Source organism: Phoca vitulina, unplaced genomic scaffold (assembly GCF_004348235.1).
Source record: "Phoca vitulina isolate PV1807 unplaced genomic scaffold, GSC_HSeal_1.0 scaffold5, whole genome shotgun sequence".
NCBI lineage: Eukaryota > Metazoa > Chordata > Mammalia > Carnivora > Phocidae > Phoca > Phoca vitulina.
The window spans coordinates 64,408,382-64,431,133 of NW_022589708.1; positions in this window are offsets into that span (position 1 = coordinate 64,408,382).

Genomic DNA, 22,752 nt, shown 5'->3' on the forward strand with positions numbered 1-22,752 from the left:
CCCTTTGCCTTTGCCTCTCCCTGCCACACACACACCCTCTCTCTCTCTCTCAAATAAATAAGTCCTCGGGGCACCTGGGTGACTCAGTCGTTAAGCATCTGCCTTCGGCTCAGGTCATGATCTCAGAGTCCTGGGGTCCAGCTCCGCATCGGGCTTCCTGCTCAGCGGGAAGCCTGCTTCTCCCTCTCCCACTCCTCCTGCTTGTGTTCCCTCTCTTGCTATGTCTCTGTCAAATAAATAAGTAAAAAATCTTCAAATAAATAAATCCTTTAAGAAATGAGAAAATATTCACCAACTTTATAAAGTTATTTCAATGAAATAATGTTAATTCCAGCAAAGGTGTACATATATTATATATAGAAATTTGAAGACTATCTAAATGATCAGTGATACAGAAATAGTTAAACTATGGTACCTAAACTCAATGATTATCCAACTCTTTTACAGGATGACTTACAAAGACTGTGTAATGACATGAAAAGCAATTATGACTAATTAAAGTAAGCTGTTTAGCACTTACATAACATGATTGCAATTATGTCAGAAGAAATTATACATAGAAGAAAATAATTTAAATGACAGATATTCAAGCAGCAATAATTTATTTGGCCAGGAACTCTGTATGACTGATATATAGCTTTTCCTGATTTTTTTTTCTAGGCATTTAATATTTGAATTATGAAACATTTCAAATAAATACATCAAATAGACATTTGGCAGCTTTGTCTATCTAAATTCTTCTGGGAACAATAAGTCTACAAAAATGTACCATCATCAGAATGAACTGTCAAGGCATAAAATTATATAAATTAATTATTGTGTAATAACGTTCCACTCCATCATAATTCATAAATACTGTAGTACTTCTCATTTTATTATTTTAATGCCTCATAAAATCTTTTCCTGTTGGGCGCCTGGGTGGCTCAGTTGGTTGGGTGACTGCTTTCGGCTCAGGTCATGATCCTGGAGTCCCGGGATGGAGTCCCGCATCCGGCTCCCTGCTCAGCGGGGGGTCTGCTTCTCCCTCTGACCCTCTTCCCTCTGACCCTCTTCTCTCTCGTGCTATCTCTCATTCTCTCTCTCAAATAAATAAATAAAATCTTTAAAAAAAAAAATCTTTTCCTGTTGAAACTTGTAATTGAACAGTAAAGTTTAAAGATATTTGGGAGGAAAGCATACATGTGTTTTTTAATTTTTCTCTTTAAATGATGATTAGCATGAACAATCCACTTAAACATTAGAAAAACTAATGTACACATCCACTCATAGCATTACAATGTCATGATTAAACAGGAAATCCTGCTGCTGATGTTTCAACCACACACACTTCACAAACTACAAATTTTCAGATTGTGACTAGATTTTCTGAACCTTGCTAAGTAAGCCTTCTTTGTCTATTGGCCTATATCTCCTTCTCTGAAGAGCTTGGCAGATAGTGGGCACTAAGTGAGTAAATACTTTTTTTAATAAATTTTTACTGAGGGAATAAATAAATAAGCATTCCTTTACTCCCATTATCAACATACATCCACTCCTAAAGACATACTCACAGAGACTTTTCTAATACCATAAAATTCATCACATGTACAAATATCATTATCAAAGTAGACACTAAAAGGTTTCAAAGTGAGAAAAGTTAGAATTTGGATAAATATTATCTACTGAAGAAGATTGATTAATAAGAAGAATTAAGAATAATTAATTAAAAGGTGATTCATTAATTTTCATTAAGAGTGTTTCTCAAAAAAAGAATTTTCTGTATTTTCCTAATTGGAGCATAAAAATAGTAAATGCATGTCACTAGGGCCCATCATTCAGGGTTAATCAATAGTATTTGGCATTTTGTGTTGGTGGCCATGTTTTTTACAAGTTTAATGATAAATACTTTACGTATCATGTAATTTACCCATTGTAAGTACATGACTCAGTAGTTTTTAGTAAATTTATTTAGCAAAACTTCAGTGTTGTACAATCAACACCACAATCCAATTCTCAAACATATTCATCGCTTGAAAAAATTCTCTCCAGCCCATTTACTGTTATTCTGTGCTCCCATCCTAGCCACATGCAATCACTGATCTGTTTTCTAGGACAGTAAGTTTTCTTTTTCTGCACACTTCATATAAAAGGAATCATAATATTCAGTGTTTTGCATCTGCCTTCTTTCTCTTACCAGTTTTGAAGGTTTATCCATCTTGCAGCATGTGCCAGTATTTCATTCCTTTTAATTGATAAATAGCATTCTATTGTAGAGATAAGGCACATTTTGTTTTTTCAGTCACTAGTTGATGGACACTGGGACTGTTTCTAGTCTTTCTCTTTTATGACTAATGCTGCTATAAACATTTGCATACACACCTTTTTGTGTATAGGTCTTCATTTCTCTATAGGTTTCATTTCTCTTGAGTACAGAAATGAAGTGGAATCTCTGGGTCACATGGTAAGTTTACATTTATAACTATTTAAGAAACCACCAAAATTTTCCAAAGAGGCTACACCATTTTACATTCCCACCACCAACATATGGAGATTCCAGTTTCTCCACACCCTCCCCAACATTTGGTATCACCTATCTTTTTATTATTATATCCATACTATTGGGTGTGTAGTGGCACCTCATTTTGGCCCTAATTTGCATTTCTCTAACAGCTAATAATGTTAGTTAGCACTTTTGCATGTGCTTCTCAGCCATTCATACTTATTAGTTAAATGTCTATTCAAGTATTTGCCCATTTTTTAATTGGGTTATCTGCTTATTCTTGACTTCTAAGAACCCTATATATATTCTCAAGCAAGTCCTTTATCAAATATATGACTCACAAATATTTTCTCCCAGTCTATGGCTTTTTCTCCATTTTCTCAATGGAATATTTTGAAGAATAAAAATTTTTATTTTTATAAAATCCAATTTTTCAATTTTTATTTTTATGGCTCAAGCTTTTGGTCGCATATCTAAGAAAAATCTTTACCTAATCCAAGGGCACAAAGATTTGCTCCCATGTTTTTTCCTAAAAGTTCATTCTATGTCATCATATTCAGCATAAGTGTTTGGAAGTAACACAAGTAAGAAAAGATAATGATATAATTCCTTGGTTGTTTGTGTTTCTTAGAATGCCATTGTCTTCTTTCTGGTTTTGCAAGTACCCATTCAAATGGAAAGCATGACCCCTCAGGGCTGTCAGCATTCCTGTTTACTTGTTGCAGATGTAATGAAATACATTTATCTTGTGCATGCTTTGACTCTCATGAACTGCCTGTGAATCCATAAGAATTCTATGTTAATGGGGGCATTGCACGACTTATACGTAAATAGGACAGCCAGAAACAGTGGACATACTTGCACGAGATCTCCTCACATGAATGTTACATTGTCCCATTGGACTTAACTTACAAAACATAGGCTTAAAGATAAAATATTAAGAATTTCTCTTTTTTAATTTAATTTTATTATGTTATGTTAGTCACCATACAATACATCATTAGTTTTTGATGTAGTGATCCATGATTCATTGTTTTCGTATAACACCCAATGCTCCATGCAGTACGTGCCCTCAATACCCATCACCGGGCTAACCCGTCTCCCCACCCCCACCCCTCTAAAACCTTCAGTTTGTTTCTCAGAGTCCATAGTCTCTCATGGTTCCATCTCTCCCTCTGATATCCCCCGCTTCATTTTTCCCTTCCTTCTCCTAATATCCTCCATGCTATTCCTTATGTTCCACAAAAAAGTGAAACCATATGATAATTGACTTTTTCTGCTTGACTTATTTCACTTAGCATAATCTCCTCCCATCCATGTTGATGTAAAAGCTGGGTATTCATCCTTTCTGATGGCTGAGTAATATTCCATTGTATATATGGACCACATCTTCTTTATCCATTCATCTGTTGAAGGGCATCTTGGCTCTTTCCACAGTTGGCTATTGTGGACATTGCTGCTATGAACATTGGGGTGCATATGGCCCTTCTTTTCACTACATCTGTGTCTTTGGGGTAAATACCCAGGAGTGCAATTGCTGGGTCATAGGGTAGCTCTATTTTTAAATTTTTGAGGCACCTCCACACTGTTTTCCAAAGTGGCTGTACCAACTTGCATTCCCACCAACAGTGTAAGAGGGTTCCCCTTTCTCCACAACTTCAGCAACATTTGTTGTTTCTTGCCTTGTCAATTTTTGCCATTCTAACTGGTGTAAAGTGGTATCTCAATGTGGTTTTGATTTGAATTTCCCTGGACTGATGATGATGAACATTTTTTCATGTGTTTGTTAGCCATTTGTATGTCTTCTTTGGAGAAGTGTCTGTTCATGTCTTCTGCCCATTTTTTGACTGGATTATTTGGTTTTTTTTTGGAGTCTTCAGTTTGAGAAGTTCTCCTAAGCCATGCAGTAGAAGAGAAATAATTAAGGTTAGAACAGAGATCAATGAATTAGAAATCAGAAACACAGTAGATCAGATCAATGAAACTAGAAGCTGGTTCTTTGAAAGAATTAAAAAGATTGGTAAACCACTGGCCAGACTTATCCAAAAGAAAAGAGAAAGGACCCAAATTAATAAAATTATAAATGAAAGGGGAGAGATCACGACTAACACCAAGGAAATAGAAACAATTATTAGAAATTATTATCAACAACTATATGCCAATAAATTGAGCAACCTGGTTGAAACGGATGCCTTCCTGGAAACCTATAAACTGCCAAGACTGAAACAGGAAGAAATTGACAACCTGAATAGGCCTATAATGAGTAACGAGATTGAAGCTCCCAAAAACAAGAGTCCAGGACCTGATGGATTCCCTGCGGAATTCTACCAAACATTTAAAGAAGAAATAATACCTGTTCTCCTGAAGCTGTTTCAAAAAATAGAAACAGAAGGAAAGCTTCCAGACTCATTCTATGAGGCCAGCATTACTTTAATCCCCAAACCAGGCAAAGACCCCATCAAAAAGGAGAATTTCAGACCAATATCCCTGATGAATATGAATTCCAAAAGCCTCAACAAAATCCTAGCTAATAGGATCCAACAATACATTAAAAGGATCATCCACCACGACCAAGTGGGATTTATCCCCGGGATGCAAGGGTGGTTTAACATTCACAAATCAATCAATGTGATAGAACACATTAATAAGAGGAGAGAGAAGAACCATATGGTCCTCTCAATTGATGCAGAAAAAGCATTTGACAAAATACAACATCCTTTCCTGATTAAAACTCTTCAGAGTATAGGGATAGAGGGAACGTTGCTCAAGTTCATAAAATCCATCTTTGAAAAACCCACAGCAAATATCATCCTCAATGGGGAAAAGCTGAGAGCCTTTCCCTTAAGATCAGGAACACAACAAGGATGCCCACTCTCACCACTATTGTTCAACATAGTACTAGAAGTCCTAGCAACAGCAATCAGACAACAAAAAGAAATAAAAAGGTATTCAAATTGGCAAAGAAGAAGTCAAACTCTCTCTTTTCGCACACGACATGATACTTTATGTGGAAAACCCAAAAGACTCCACCCCCAAGTTACTAGAACTCATACAGCAATTCAGGTATGTGGCAGGATACAAAATCAATGCACAGAAATCAGTTGCTTTCTTATACACTAACAATGCAACTGTTGAAAGAGAAATTAGAGAAACGATTCCATTTACAATAGCACCAAAATCCATAAGATACCTTGGAATAAACCTAACCAAAGAGGTAAAGGATCTATACTCTAGGAACTACAAAACACTCATGAAAGAAATTGAAGAAGACACATAAAAATGGAAAAATATTCCATGCTCATGGATCGGAAGAATAAACATTGTTAAAATGTCTATGCTACCCAGAGCAATCTATACCTTCAACGCCATCCTGATCAAAATTCCAACAAAATTTTTCAAAGTGCTGGAACAAACAATCCTAAAATTTATATGGAATCAGAAAGACCCCGAATTGCCAAGGAAATGTTGAAAAAGAAAAACAAAGCTGGGGGCACCACGTTGCCGGATTTCAAGCAATATTACAAGTGATCACCAAGACAGCATAGTACTGGCAGAAAAACAGACATGTAGACCAATGGAACAGAATAGAGAGCCCAGATAGGGATCCTCAACTCTATGGTCAAATAATCTTCGACAAAGCAGGAAAAAATATGCAATGGTGAAAAAATATTAAGAATTTCAAGTAGATGACTTTAGAGTCCTGCTAGACACAGACTCTATGTGACTGCATAGGTCCATGACCATGTAACTGGCTCTGGTAATAGATTTTTTATCAAGTACCTTCAACAGATAAAGGAAATTTCCTTTTATACCCCAACTTTAGTTTTTGTGTGCATGTGGGGTTTTTTAAATATAAATGGATGTTGGATTTTGTGAAGTGCTTTTTCTGTGTCCATTAACATGATCATGTAACGTTTTTTTCCCCTTAATTGATGTTCAAATATTAAATCAATCTTTCATTCATAGAATATATCCAAAAATAAAACCCAGGCATATTAATTCATTTGTATTTTGCTATATTTGAGAAGTTAATACCTTTTTAAGAATTTTAATATCTATGTCCATGAAGGATATTGGTCTGTAGTTTTCTTTTGTTGCCTTTGTCTGGCTCTTATGTCAGGGTAGTACTGAGTTGAGATTGACTGGAACATTGTTCCTTCCTCTACTGTTTTTTGAGAAAGTTTGCATTTGGTATTATTCTTATTTAAATATTTGATAGAACTGACTAATAAAGCCAGTCTAGGCCTGGACATTTCTTTATGAAAAGATTTTTAATACCTAATTCAATATCTGTACTTGTAGATCGAATCAGATTTTCTCTCTTATAAAGTCCATTCCAGTAATTTGTATTTTTCTAGAAATTTGTGTTTCTTCTAAGCTGTCTAACTTGTTGGTACTTTTTTATAATATTCCCTTACAATCTTTTTAAATTTTTGTAGAATTAATAGTGATGCCATTTATGATTTTGTTATTTTGAGCTTTCTTTCTTTCTTTCTTTCTTTCTTTCTTTCTTTCTTTCTTTGCAATCCTAACTAAAGGTTTTTTGAATTTGTTGGTCTTTTCAAAGAACCAAGTTTTGGTTTCACTGATTTTCTCTATTGTTCTGTTTTCTATTTCATTGATTTCCACAATAATCTTTATTATTTATTTCTTCCTTCTATTTATTTTGGGGATAGTTCTTCTTTTTCTGTATTTCTATATTCTATATTTTTTTACTTCTATATTTCTCTATATTCCATGTTATTTTTCTATATTATATTTAGCTTGAGTATCTTTAAGATTAAGGTGAAAGTTTGTATTATTGATTTAAGACCTTTCTTTTTTTCTAATATAGGTATTTAGAACCTTAAACTTTCCTCTAAGCATTGCTTTAACTGCATCCTATAAATTTTGATATGTTGTATTGTTGTTTCTATCCAATTCAAACTACTTTTAATTTTCATTGTTACTTCCTCTTTCACCCCTGAGTTATATAGAAGTGTGTTTAATTTAGAAATATATGGGAGTTTCTAAGATTTTTTCTGTGTGGAGATCCAATCAAATTCCACAGTGGTCAGAGAGCATATTTATAATTTCAACATTTTTAAATTGAGATTTGTTTTTTGGTACACCAAATGGCCTACCCTGGAGAATGCCACATGTGCACTTAAAAATGATGTGCATTCTGTAGTCATTGGGTAGATATATCAGTTGAGCTGCTTGATAATGTTGTTCCCGTCTTCTTTAAACTTGGTGATTTTCTAACTGTTCTATTAATTATTCAAAATAAAGTATTTATATCTCCAATTATGGTTGTTGTGTCTTTCTTTTCAATTTTGTCACATTTTGCTTTATGTACTTAGGCTTCTATTGTTAGGTGCATATACATCTCCCTTTCATCATTTTAAATGTCCTTCTTTTTCTTTAGTAATATTTCTCATAAAGTCTATTTAGTATGATGTTAATGTAATGACTAGCTCTCTTATGGTTACTTGTTTGCATGGTATGACTTTTTCTATTCTTTTACTCCCAACCTATTCATGTCTTTAAATTTAAGATGTCTCTTACTGACAGCTTATAGTTGTGTCTTGCATTTTTATCCAGTCTGACAATCGTTGTCTTCTGAGTAGTGTGTTTGTCCATTCACATTAAAATAATATTGACATGTTAGGATATATGTCTGCATTTTCTCTTTGTTTTCTATACGTCTCAAGTCTTTTTTGATTCAATATATTTTGTTTAGTGTCTAATTTTGTGTTGAGTCTGTGTTTGTACTATTTTAATTCCCCTGTTAATTTTTTACTATATTTTTAAGTTATTTTCTTAGCGGCTGCTCTATGCATTTTAACTTTAACTCTATGCATTTAACTGGCAAAATATTTAAACTTTGTTCCAATATATCTCCTTTTCTTCTCTACTCCTTAGTGTTAATATTATTATATCTATCACCTCTACATATGTTAAAACTCAGCATTACAGTGTTGTAATTATTGCTTTATACAATTCTGTCTTTTGAAGAAGTTTTAAAAAGAAATGAAATATATTAATAGGATCTTATATTTATCCACACATTTGTCATTTCTATAATTCCTCATTTTTCAGTGGATTTGAGTTACTATTTGGTGTCACTTCCTTCCAGACTAAAAGACTTTCTTTAGTACTTCTTGTAAGATACATATGTTGGCAACTAATTCTCTCCATCTTTGTTTATTTTGGTTTTCATTATTGCGTCTTCATTTTGAAGAACAACATCGTTATGTACAAAATTATTGACAGTTTTTTTCCTTCAACACTTTGAATATGGCATCCCACTGACTTCTGACTTCTATTGCTTTTAATGTGAAGTTAGCCATTACATTTTTAGTTATTACCCTGAACTTGATGAAACATTTTTCTCTTGCTTCTTTCAAAACTTTCTCGTTTCTCAACAGATTGACTATGATGTATCTAGGTCTAAAACTATGTCTGTTTTTCTTGGATTCTGTTGTACTTCTTGACTCTGTAAATAAACAATGTTCATCAAATGTAGACAATCTGCAGGCATTATTCCTTGAAATGTTATTTCTAACTATCTCCTCTCCTCTTTCTGGGACTCCCATTATATGGTATGCTTTATGTTCTCCCACAGCTCTCTGAGGTTCTGTTCATTTTCTTCAATTATTTTTCTGTCTTCAGGATGGATAGCTTCTATTGGTCTATGTTCAAGTTCATTGATTCTCTTTTCTTCCATATCAAATCTGCTGTTGAATCCCATTAGTAAAATTTTCAATCCACTTACGATACTTTTTAACTACAGGATTTCCATTTGGTTTTTTTTTTAATAATTTCTATCTCCTCATATTTTGTTAAATCATTCTTATCATAGTTCACTTTCATTCTATAGACATGATTTTGTTTAGGTCATTGAATATTGTTATCAGAGTTGCTTAAAGTCTTTGTAAGCTAAATGCGAAATCTCAGGAAATTCAGAGAAAATTTCACTTGACTTTTTTCTGGGTATGGAATATAATTTATGGTTTTCTTGCACATCTTCTAATTTCTTATTGAGTACTGGAAATTTTACATAATATATTATAGCAACTCTAGATTATTATTTTACTGAGAGTTGTTATTGTTGATTGATAACTAGCCTGAACTAAATCTGTAAAGTGTATCTCATTATGTCTCTACTAATTTTTTTCTTGTTTTTATTTTTAATCCTGGTTTCCCAGGAGTCACTGAGTATTCATATAGTTTACTGTTCATGCAAAGATTTTTCACAGGTTGTACTCAAAGACTTCAAGCCAATAAGGCTATCTATTCTTCTGGTGGATCTGTGTGTGGCCTAGAGAGTACATTCAAAGTTCAGGCCAGTTTCAAGCCTCCTCCAGCTTTTACTTTCTACCAAGCTCTTTGGAATCTTCCGTATGCATGTGACATTCTATTAGCCCAGGAATGTATGGATAGCTTGGACCCATTTCTGTCTCTGCTGCACATGAACACAGCCTCTGGCTAACCTGAGATATATGGAGAACTTATCAAACCCTATGACTGTTGTACTTCCTAAAAACCCCTATTAAATTCCCAGCTAATCCACTAGTCCATTGTTTACCCCAATGGGACCACAATCTCTGGCTAGCAGAGCTGCTTGTCCTGCCTGTTCATCTGGGAAATTGAATCATTAACTCTAAGTATCTCATCAGCAATGAACTTAAACATGGCTATAACTACAGTGTAGGGTTTTTGTTGTTGTTGTTGTTGTTTTTGGAAAACTCCAAATTCCTCTTCTTTAATGGATTGTATGAAGTTTGGAACAACTATTAAGACATGGATTCTCAACTCAAAAAGTCTGAATTTTCACCCCAGTGCAACCATTCCTAACCTTGAAACAACACTTAAAAGCCTATACCCCTATAAAATGGAGTTGATAATAATAGTGTCTAAAAGGTTGAAATGAAGATTTAATTAAATCATATATCTAAAGCACTTGGCACAGTACCTGGTATGTAGTTACTAAGTACCCACTAAAGATATAAAACCCTTGGTTATGAGTAATTTGGGTCATACCACTGCTCTGGTCTTGATTTTGCTCTTTTGATGTCATTCCAGTAGTATTCAGCCTGCATGAAATTTTTGGTTTTGGGGAGGTTTGTTTTCCCTAAGCTAATTCCCATTGGGCAGGCTATTGTCTTGATACCAATGTTGATATATCAATTGAAAAAAGAAAGTATTGTTGTCTGCAACTGCTGAAAGTTCAATTAACAAAGTATTTAGTTTAGTGTTTCATCTACATGTAGTTCATCAACTGTATTTCGATCACTTTTATGCTAGTACTTCTTTTTTCACTTTATGGCTATGTTTGCACTAATATGCACAACCCAAAAACTACAGAAGTTAGGTCTATCCATCACAGACTGCTTGAATGTTTGTGAACATCCTCTGTGCTATGCCATTGAAGAGGGAATGACTAAGGTGAATATACTCTTGTCTGTACTAAAAGATTTCTCTGAGACTCTCCTCCATTCCTTTATTCCATAAAGTTTGTTCCTTTTTATTTATTTCCTGATGTTTGATACAAATATTTGTTTGATTCAGGATTCATTTTCTCTTGGAGCTGAGCCTAGTCTATCTAACATAGGGCTTTGCTGTTTAACTGTTTCATATTTAGTACATGTGTGCTTATTTATATTTGTTAGAAGAATTCAACCACTTACCAGAATACTGGGTGATGGAGTGGAAAAAAAAAATCAAACACAGCTAATCCAAATTTAAAACTTAACATTTGGTAGCATTTACCCATAAAGTTTCTCTCTTAAAATCTATGCAAATTAAGTAAATATCTTGTATGTGTTCTGGTGGCATTTATAATCCAACACAGATGCTCCAAATAATAATAATAGTAGTTTATATTTTTTGAGTGCTTACATACCCCAGGGATTATTATTCTAAGTGCTTTGTATATAGTCTCTTATTTAAAGTCACAACAACCCTATGACTTGGGTACCATTATTATACCAATTTTACAAGTAAGAGAATTATGCCCCAGCAAGATTAAGTATCTTGCCCAAGGAAGAATTAAAAAAAAAAAATCAAGCAAATTTGATCCCAAAGCCTTGGCTCTTACCTGCCATGCTGAATTCCATTCCATAATAATTGTCAACATTTACAGAATACATACTATCTCTTCTTAATACCATATGGGTATAACTCCTTTAATCATAACCACAGGCCTAGAAAGCTATATTATGATACTCATTTTAAAGATAAGGAAAATTAGAACAGAAAAATTAAGAATTCCCACAGGAATTGGCAAACTCAAAGTTATAAACAAAATATACTCAATCCAAAGTATGGAAGCACCTCACAGCACCTGATTCTTACAACTTGTGTGTTTAGATAAGGATTCAAGAAAAGTTTTCAAATTTTTTCCCCTACACTTTTGCCAGAATATCCCACAGGGTGATGGGAGGGGTGACTGAATAGTTTTCATCTCATGTATTATCTTCTATATGCATGATGAATAACCCAGGCAGATGCCACTTATTCATTTGCACGTGCTGCGCACAGACTGGCAAAAGCAAAGTGAACCAAAAAAGCTGTTTCATTAGCTTTGTCTTGAAGAGAAAACTGAATGAAAGCAACTCAGTGAAGTAAAAATATATATATTGCTTATACAAATGGAAATTATTTTGATCAATTGAGCTATTTATGCACTTGTTCACAAATAATCTAATCAAAAGCATTAATTACTGAATGAGATTATAAAATCAAAACACCAAAAACTTCCCCTTGTGAAACTGAAAATGTACTAGAAGAAAAAGTACTACCAATGATGATCTAATTAAGTTACCATCTTCCAGTGAAGTTTAACAAGGGTAACAATGAAGTGTGATGGAGGCCGAAAATTCCAATGCTTCTATCTAAAAATGAATTCTTCAGCTTTATCATTTAAACTATCTATGATCACTTTTAGCCTTACTCAGAAAAGGAAAAAAAAAACATGTTATTTAAGTTTTATTTGTCTGCATTTAGTATTTGTAAAAACATGAGTAAATAAATTAGCTAGAGAAAAATACAAATTCATATTATGTCCATAAAATATTAAACAGTGTGTCTATGTCCACTAGAGTTTTATATATTTTTAGAACACTGTCCTAAGTAGCTTGGAAAAGTGCTCAGGAATAAGTGAAACCTTAAATTTTCTAAAAAAGAGTTTTTAAGAGCAAATACTGGCTACCAATCATATGTATAAATCTTCCCAAAAATCTAAAAATAGGAATGTGTTAAACAGAATGCATAAAGACAGAGAACGGCTCATCAAACTTTCCCAGCTAGGAAAATGTGGCTTTCCCATACATCATTTAATGAAAAACAGATGGTAGCAAGTCGGTTGCCAGAAAGAAAGGAAAGATATAGAGCATGTTATAATTATGAGCTTTGGATAAACAAAGGGAGAAAGAATATATTAAAACAAAAAGGCATAGTTTCTTCCATGAAAACTCTCTCTCCAGAGTTGGACAAACTAATGATAAAATGACATACTTTTTAGAAACATTAAGTACATATGGAATGGACACTTTATCATCTGGAACTCACTCCCACCCCCTTCTTTTGGTTATAACACGCCAAATCTTTTGCCACTCCTGATACTTGTGGTTTAGAGATCCCTTTAGGCTCTAGGGATCAGTGGTGTGATTCATGTTGGTTCAGTCTAAGTCTTATGACCAAATCAGGTCAAGTCAGGGATGGGCATGTCTCTCAAACTGGTCCAATTTAGAGTAAATTCTAGAGTTTTCACAAAAACTATCTGAAAGAGATATGTTCTTTTTCTCTGGAGTTGAGTATAGGTGACTACAAGTCCAAAACTTCTGACAGTTATACTGATACCACATGAAAGTAGAATGAAACAAACTATACAGAAGAGCAGGCCTGATGAGATAGATGGTAGGTCCTGATGACAACATTTCAGCCTCTTCATCAAACTGCTCCTGAATCAGATGTTCCTCTGGAATTTTGAGTCATGTGAACCAATAAGCTTCCCTTTTATCTTAACCCAGTTTGGGTTGGATTTACTATCAATTGATCCTAGAAAAGCCCTTAATAATCAAACTTCAATTTCAGGAACAATGTTGAATAAACAAAAACCAGAGCCACTGCAGTTTACATAGCAACTTTTCCACATTTATTGTCATAATTCTGTTAAGTATTACTATAATTCCCATCTTACAGATGAGGATAAATGGTGTTTTAGTTTGTGTAGGCTGCTGAAAGAAAATACCACTTTCTGATAGAAGAAATACACTGGGTATCTTATAGACAACAGAAATGTATTTCTCAAAGTTCTGGAGGCTAGAAGTCTAACATCAGAGAGCCAGTATGATCGAGTTGAAAGCCCTCTTTCTGCTCATAGACTTCTTGTTGTATATTCACATGGGGGAACGGGAGCTAGCAAACTCTCTGAGGCCTTTTTTTCTTTTATTGAAGTATAATTAACATATAGCATTATATTAGTTTCAAGTGTACAATATAATGATTCAACAATTCTATATATTACTCAGTGTTCATCATGATAAGTGTACTCTTAATCTCCTTTATCTATTTCACCCAACTCCCCCTCCCCTGCCCAGGTCCCCTCTAGCAACCACTGGTTTGTTCTTTATATTTAATAGTCTGGTTTTTTGTTTGTCTTTTTCTTTGTCTTTGTTTGTTTTGTTTCTTAAATTCCACGTATGAGTGAAATCATCTGGTACATGTCCTTCTCTGTTTGACTTATTTTACTTAGCATTATAACCACTATATCTACCCATATTGTTGAAAGACAAGATCTCATTATTTTTATGACTGATATTCCACTGTGCATGTGTGTGTGTGTGTGTGTATCAATTTTCTTTATCCATTCATCTATCAATAGACACTTGGGTTGCTTCCATATCTTGGTAATTGTAAATAATGTCGCAATAAACATAGGCATGCATATATCTTTTTGAATTAGTGTTTTCCTTTTCTTTGGGTAAATATCCAGTAGTGGAATTACTACATCATATGGCATTTCTATTTTTAACTTTTCGAGGAAACTCCATACTGTATTCCACAGTGGCTACCCCAATTTGCATTCCCACTAACAGTTTGCAAGAATTCCTTTTTTTCCACATCCTCACAAATACTTGTTATTTCTTGAGATTTTACACATTCTGACAGATATGAGGTAATATCTCACTGTGGTTTTGATTTGCACTGCCCTAATGATTAGAAACACTGAGCATCTTTTCACGTGTCTGTTGACCATCTGTTTATCTTCTTCGGAAAAGTGTCTATTTAGGTCCTTTGCCTATTTTTAAATCAGGTTATTTGTTTTTCTGGTGTTGAGTTGTATAAGTTCTTTATATTTTTGGTCGGATATTAACCCCTTACTGGATATATCATTTGCAAATATCTTCTCCCATTCAGTACATTACCTTGTGATTTTGTTGATGGTTTCCTTCACTGTGCAAAAGCTTTATATTTTGTTATAGAACTAGAACAAATAATACTAAAATTTGTATGGAACCACAAAAAAAAAAAAAAAGCCCTGAAGAGCCAAAGTAATCTCAAGAAACAAGAACAAAGCTGGAGGTATCACAATCCCAGATTTCAAGATATGCTACAAATCTGTAGTAAACAAAACAGGTTGGTACTGGCACAAAAATACACACATAGATCAATGAAACATAATAGGAAGCCCAGAAATACTCATACATATATGATCAATTGATCTACAACAAATGAGGCAAGACTATGCACTGGGGAAAAGATAGTCTCTCCAACAAATGGTGCTGAGAAAACTAGACCATGCAAAAGAATAAAAATGGATCACTTTCTTACACCATACAGAAAAACAAGCTCAAAATCGGTTAAAGACCTAAATGTGAAACCTGAAACCATAAAACTCCAAGAAGACAGGCAATAATTTCTTTAACATTGGCTGTAGAAACATTTTTCCAAAGATGTCTCTTCAGGCAAAGGAACCAAAAGCAAAATTAAACTATTGGGACCTACATCTCTGAGGACTCTTTTATAAGGGCACTAACTCAACAAGATAGCAGAACCTTCATGACCTACTCACCCAAAGACCCACCTCATACCCATACCCACCTCATGACCTAATAATCACCTGAAGACCCACCTCAGTCATTATGATTTAAACATATGAATGAGAGGGAAAACAAGCATTCCAACCATAGCAAATGACTTTCCCAAGATTACACAGTTGGTAATTAGCAGCATCCAGGTTTTATGAATTAGATTCCATAATTTTCTACTTGTGCTTTTCAATCTCAGGTTAAAAAAAATGGGGGGGGGGGTTCAGTGGTATGTCAAGTGGTAAAAAATAAAAGCATAGTTTAAGTGTAACATCTTTCTAGAACTTCAATTATATTAAAATATCTGAGCAAAAAGGTATGAGCAATATAACTTATAAATAGTTCTAAATAGATTTTTTTTAAATTTTACACCCTAATACAGTATGGAATAATGCAAACATTTTTAGAATTCAAGTATGAGATCACAATAAAATGTCAGGCTCATAACTGGTCACTTGGCAGACCAAAATGGTAAGAGAGTTCTATCATTAGGAAGCACATAAAATGTAGTAGCATTTTAAACCTCAAACAAAAGGACAAAATTGATGGTTTACAAATAAATGAGGTTCCATGAGTAAAATCTATCACTTTTTTAATATTTAGACACAAAAATACCGTAAATCCCAGGGAATGATTATAATAACTAAATAAACCCAGGACATTTTGAACAAACAGTAGAAGGCTGTATGAGTACACAATGTTCCAAGCAAACTAAGATTTCTATTGCCATTTATGTACTATTGACCTAGGTGTTCCAAAAATTAAGGTCACTAATAACTGTCCATAGAGACTTCCAAAATATGTTAGCAGCACTTTTCAAGCAAATGTTTCTTTTCAAGCTAATACATTAAAAAAAAATTATTGAGTATAATTTTTAAAATTTCATTCACTATTTTTAACAGAAGTCTAATCTTCTTAAGGATATGATAAGGTCAATAAGCCAAGGAGAATGTGGTAGACTAAATAATGGCTCCCCAAAGATGTCCATCTTCAAATCCCCAGAAACTGTGAATATGTGGTATACATGGCAAAACAGACTTTTCAGATGTAATTAAGTTAAGTATCTTGACATTATATATGAACCCAATGGTAACCAAAAACCAAAAACCAAAAACCAATAACAGACACACACACACAAAAGGAAGGGAATCCAAGCATAACACCACAAGGGAAAGCCATCAAACCACAAGGGAAGAGAACAAGGAAAGAAAAAAAGGAACACAGAAGAACTACAAAACAACTAGAAAACAATTAACAAAATGACAATAAGTAAAAACCTATGAATAATTACTATAAATATAAATGGACAAAATGATCCAATCAAAAGACATAGGGTGACGATTAAAAAGAAACAAGACCCATCTATATGTTGCCTACAAGAGACTCACCTTAGACTTAAAGACACATGCAGACTGAAAGTGAAGGGATGAAAACAGATAGTCCATAGCAAATGAAAAAGATAGTCCATAGCAAATGAAAAAGATAGTCCATAGCAAATGAAAAAGAAAAAAAAAGGTAGGGTGGAAATACTCATATAAGACAAAGTAGACTTTAAAACAAAGTCTATAGCAAGAGACAAAGAAGGGCACTACATAATGATAAAGTGAACAATCCAACAACAGGATATAACTGTTGTAAATGTCTATGCACCCAACATAGGATCACCTAATTATATAAAGCAAATATTAACAAACATAAAGGAAAAAAATAGTATACAGTTATAGTAGGAAATTTGACACTTCACTTACATCAGCAAATAGATCATCCAGGTAAAAAAATCAACAAGGAAACAGTGGCTTTGAATGACACATTAAACAAGATGGACCTAACAAATATATACAAAACATTCCACCCCAAAACAGCAAAATAGAAATTCTTTTCAAATGTGCATGGAACATTCTCCAGGACAGATCACATGTTAGGCCACAAAACAGGACTCAATAAATTTAAGAAGACTGAGAGCATATCAAGCACCTTTTCCAACCAAAATTGGTATGAAACCAGATATCAATTACAGGACAAAAAATTAAACACACACACACACACCCAAATATATGGAGGCTAAACAGCAGGTTACTAAACAACCAAGGGATGAATGGAGAAATCAAAAAGGAAATTAAAAAAAAAATACATGGAAACAAATGAAAATGAAAACACAATGGTCCAAAATATTTGGGATGCAGCAAAGAGGGAAGTTTATAGTGATACAGGTATACTTTCGGAAACAAGCAAGCAAAAATCTCAAATAAACAACATAATTGTATACCTAAAGGAACTAGAAAAGCTAGTAGAAGGAAGGAAATGATAGTAAGTAGAGTAGAGATAAATGAAATAGATACAGAAAGAAAGAAAGAAGGAAAGAAAGAAATCAAAGAAATCAAGAGCTGAAAAGATAAACCAAACTGATAAAACTTTAGCCAGACTCATCAAGAAAAAAAAAAGATGAAGGACTCAACTAAGTAAAGTCAGAAATGGAGAAGATAACAATGGGCACCACAGATACACAAAGAATTATTGGAGAATATTATGAAAAATCATATGCCAGCAAACTGGACAACCACAAAGAAGTGGATAAATTGCTAGAGACATATGACCTTCAAAAATTGAACTAGGAATAAGTAGAAAATCTGAACAGACCAATTACTGGTGACAAAATCAAATCAGTAATAAAACAAAATTCCCAACAAACAACAGTCCAGAACCAGATAGACTCACAAGTAAATTCTATCAGACCAAGCCCCACATTGGGCTCCCTGCTCAGGGAGCCTGCTTCTCCCTCTCCCTCTGCCTGCTGCTCCCTCTGTGTTTACTCTCTCTCTCTAATAAATAAAATCTTAAAAAAAAAAAGAAAGAAAAGAAAAGACATCCAAATTGGTAAGGAAGAAGTAAAAACTGCCACTATTTGCACATGACATGATATAGAAAACTCAAGGACTCCAGCAAAAAACTATTAAAACTGATAAATGAATTCAGTAAATTTTCAGGAAACAAAAATATATAGAAATTTATTGCATTTCTATAAACTAATAATGAAGTAGCAGAAAGAGAAGTTAAGAAAATGATCACATAAACAATGCACCAAAAAGATTAAAAAACTAGGAATAATATATTTGTTATATATATTATTTCACCAAAGAGGAGAAAGACCTATACTCTGAAAATAATAAGACATGAAAAAAACTGAAGATGATACAAACAACTGTAAAGATTTACCATGCTCAATGACTAGAAGAATTAATATTGCTAAAATGTCCATACTACCCAAAGTAATCTACAAATTCAATGCAATCCTTATTAATATACCAATAGCATATTTCACAAAACTAGAACAAATATTCCTCAAATTTGTATGGAACTACAAAAGACCTCAAATAGCCAAAGCAATCTTGAGAAATAAGAATAAAGCTGGAGATATCACAACTCGAGATATCAGATACACCACAAACCTGTAGTAATCAAAAATATGGGGTGCCTCGGTGGCTCAGTAAGTTAAGTGTCTGCTTTTGGCTCAGGTCATGATCCCAGATTCCCAGGATCAAGTCCCACATCAGGATCCCTGCTCAGCAGGGAGTCTACTTCTCCCTCTGCCCTTCACCCCACTCATATTCTCTCTCTCGTTCGCTCGCTCTCTCTCAAATAAATAAAATCTTAAAAAAAAAAAGTATGTGGTACTGGCACAAATATAAACATAGATAAATAGAACATGATAGAAAGTCCAAAAGTAAATCCACAAATGTATGGTCAATTAATCTATAACAAGGGAGGCAAGAGTATAAAATGTGGAAAAGACAGTCTTTTCAATAAATGGTATTGGGAAAATTGGACAGCTATATGTAAAAGAGCTATATACAAAAGAATGAAACTGGACCACTTTCTTGCATCATACAGTAAAATAAACTCAAAATGGATTAAACACCTAAATGTGATATCCAAAGCCATAGAATGGCTAAAAAGAAAACAAGCAGTAATGTCTTGGACATCAGCCTCGGTAACATATTTATGGATATGTTTCCTCAGGCAACCGAAAGAAAAGCAAAGATAAATTATCGGTTTAAAAGAAAATAAATAGCTTTTGCACAAGGAAGGAAACCACCAACAAAACAAAAAGGTAACCTAGTGAATGGGAGAAGATATTTGCAAATAATGTATCTGATAAGAAGTTAATATCCAAGGGGGGGCGGAGCAAGATGGCGGAGGAGTAGGAGACCTGGATTTCGTCTCCTCTCAGGAATTCAGCTGGATAGGGATCAAACCATTCTGAACACCTACAAACTCAACAGGAGATCGAAGAAAAGAATAGCAACAACTCTCTGAACAGAAAAGCGACCACTTTCTGGAAGGTAGGACGTGCTGAGAAGTGAATCCGAGGCGTTATTCGGGAGGATAGACGGCGGGGGAGGGGCCTCCGTCGGCCGCTTCTGGCAAGTGATAGAGCCACGGAGCACAAAATCGGAACTTTTAGAAGTCTGCTCCGCTGAGGGACGTCACTCTGGTGGCGAAGTGGGAGGTGGAACCCTCGCGGGACAGTGTGGTCTCAGGACCCTCGGGGTCACAGAAAGACCGGGGGTGCCTGAGTGCGGCAGAGCTCCCAGGTATCGGAGCAGGGAAGCCGGCTGCAGAGACGGAGCCCAGGCGCGGGCTCTCAGCTCGGGGTTGCTATAAACCGTGATCTGCGGCACAGTCGGGCCACTGCTCCTCCAGCAGGGACCCAACAAGCGGCAGATCCGGGGAGACTCCCCTTCTTCCCCCGGGGGGGAGAGGTGCGGGAGCGCACCGCAGGGATCTGCTGGGTTTGGAGACTCCACCCGGGGTCGGGTGCCAGATAGAAAGGCGCGGTCACAGGCCAGGTGAGCGCGGAGTGCGGCCGGAGACCGGGGAGACGGGAGTGACTGACTGCTTTTCTCTGGGGGCTCGCTGAGGAGTGGGACCCTGAGTTCTCGGCTCCGCCAGGGCGGAGACTGGGAGGCCGCCATTTTCACTCTCCGCCTCCAAAGCTGTACGGAAAGCTTGCAGGGAACAAAAGCTCCGGAAAGCAAACCCGAGCAGATTACTTAGCCCGGACCGGCAAGGGCGGGGCAATTTTGCCTCCGGCAAAGACATTTGGGAACCACGGCAACAGGCCCCTCCCCCAGAAGATCAGCGAGAACAGCCAGCCAAGACCAAGTTTACCGATCAATGAGAACGGCAGAACTCCAGCGCTAGGGGAATACTGCACATAGAATTCATGGCTTTTTTACCATGATTCTTTAGTCTTTCAAAATTAATTATTTTTTTTAACTGTCTTTTTTTCTTTTTTCCTTTTTTCTTTTTTTGTGAATTTTTCTTTTTCCCTTTTTCAACCAACATCTTATCAATCCCATTTTTAAAAAAAAAACATTTTTATTTTTCATTTTTAAAGTCATATTCTATCCCTTCATAGTAGTTACCCATATTTTTGGCAGATATATATAAGTTGTTCTCTCTTTAAAATCTTGAGATAGTTTCTTCTAACAGATCAAAATATACCCTAAATCTCTAGTGTATGGTTTTTTTCTACTCCCCTGCCTGATCACATTCTCTCCCTTTTTTCTTTCTTTTTTTTTTTTAATCCTCTTCTTTCTTTTTTCAAACAACTTATCAAATCCTTTTTTAAAATTTTTTATAATTTCCATCTTTACAGTCATATTCCATCCCTTCATCATATCAACCCTTATTTTTGTACATATATAAGTTTTTCTTTCTTTAAAATTTTGGGAGGGACTTTAACAGACCAAAATACACCCAAAATCTAGTGTGTGGCACTGATCTATAATCCAGCCTGATCATATTTGATCCCATTCTGTTTTTGTTTTGTTTTGTTTTGTTCTGCTTTTGTTTGTTTTTATCTTTATCTTTTTCTTTTTTCTTTTTTTCTTTCCTTTTCTTTTTTCTCTCTTTCCCTTTCTTTTCCCACTGCTTCAGGTCTTTTCTGATTTCTTTAGAGTATATTTTCTGGGGACGTTGTTACCCTGCTAGCATTTTGTCTCTCATTAATCTATTTTCCTCTGCACAAAATGACAAGACGGAAAAAATCACCTCAACAAAAAGAACAAGAGGTAGTACCGACTGCCAGGGACCTACTCAATACGGACATTAGTACGATGTTAGATCTAGAGTTCAGAATCATCACTTTAAAGATACTAGCTGGGCTTGAAAAAAACATGGAAGTTATTAGAGAAACCCTTTCTGGAGAAGTAAAAGAACTAAAATCTAACCAAGTAGAAATCAAAAAGGCTATCAATGAGGTGCAATCAAATATGGGGGCGCTAACTGCGAGGATAAATGAGGCAGAAGAAAGAATCAGTGAGATAGAAGACCAAATGATGGAAAATAAAGAAGCTGAGAAAAAGAGAGATAAACAACTACTGGATCACGAGGGCAGAATTCGAGAGATAAACGATACCATAAGACGAAACAACATTAGAATAATTGGGATCCCAGAAGAAGAAGAAAGAGAGAGAGGGGCAGAAGGTATAATGGAGCAAATTATACCAGAGAACTTCCCTAATTTGGGGAAGGAAACAGGCATCAAAATCCAGGAAGCACAGAGAACCCCTCTCAAAATCAATAAAAATAGGTCAACACCCTGACATCTAATAGTAAAATTTACGAGTCTCAGAGACAAAGAGAAAATCCTGAAAGCAGCTCGGGAGAAGAGATATGTAACCTACAATGGTAGAAACATTAGATTGGCAACAGACTTATCCACAGAGACCTGGCAGGCCAGAAAGGACTGGCAGGACATATTCAGAGCACTAAATGAGAAAAATATGCAGCCAAGAATACTATATCCAGCTAGGCTGTCATTGAAAATTGAAGGAGAGATAAAAAGCTTCCAGGACAAACAAAAACTAAAGGAATTTGCAAACACGAAACCAGCCCTACAACAAATATTGAAAGGGGTCCTCTAAGCAAAGAGAGAGCCTAAAAGCAACATAGACCAGAAAGGAACACAAACAATATACAGTAACAGTCACTTTACAGGCAATACAATGGCACTGAATTCCTATCTTTCAATAGTTACCCTGAATGTAAATGGGCTAAATGCCCCAATCAAAAGACACAGGCTATCAGATTGGATTAAAAAACAAGACCCATCGATATGCTGTCTGCAAGAGACTCATTTTAGACCCAAAGACACCCCCAGATTGAAAGTGAGGGGGTGGAAAACCATTTACC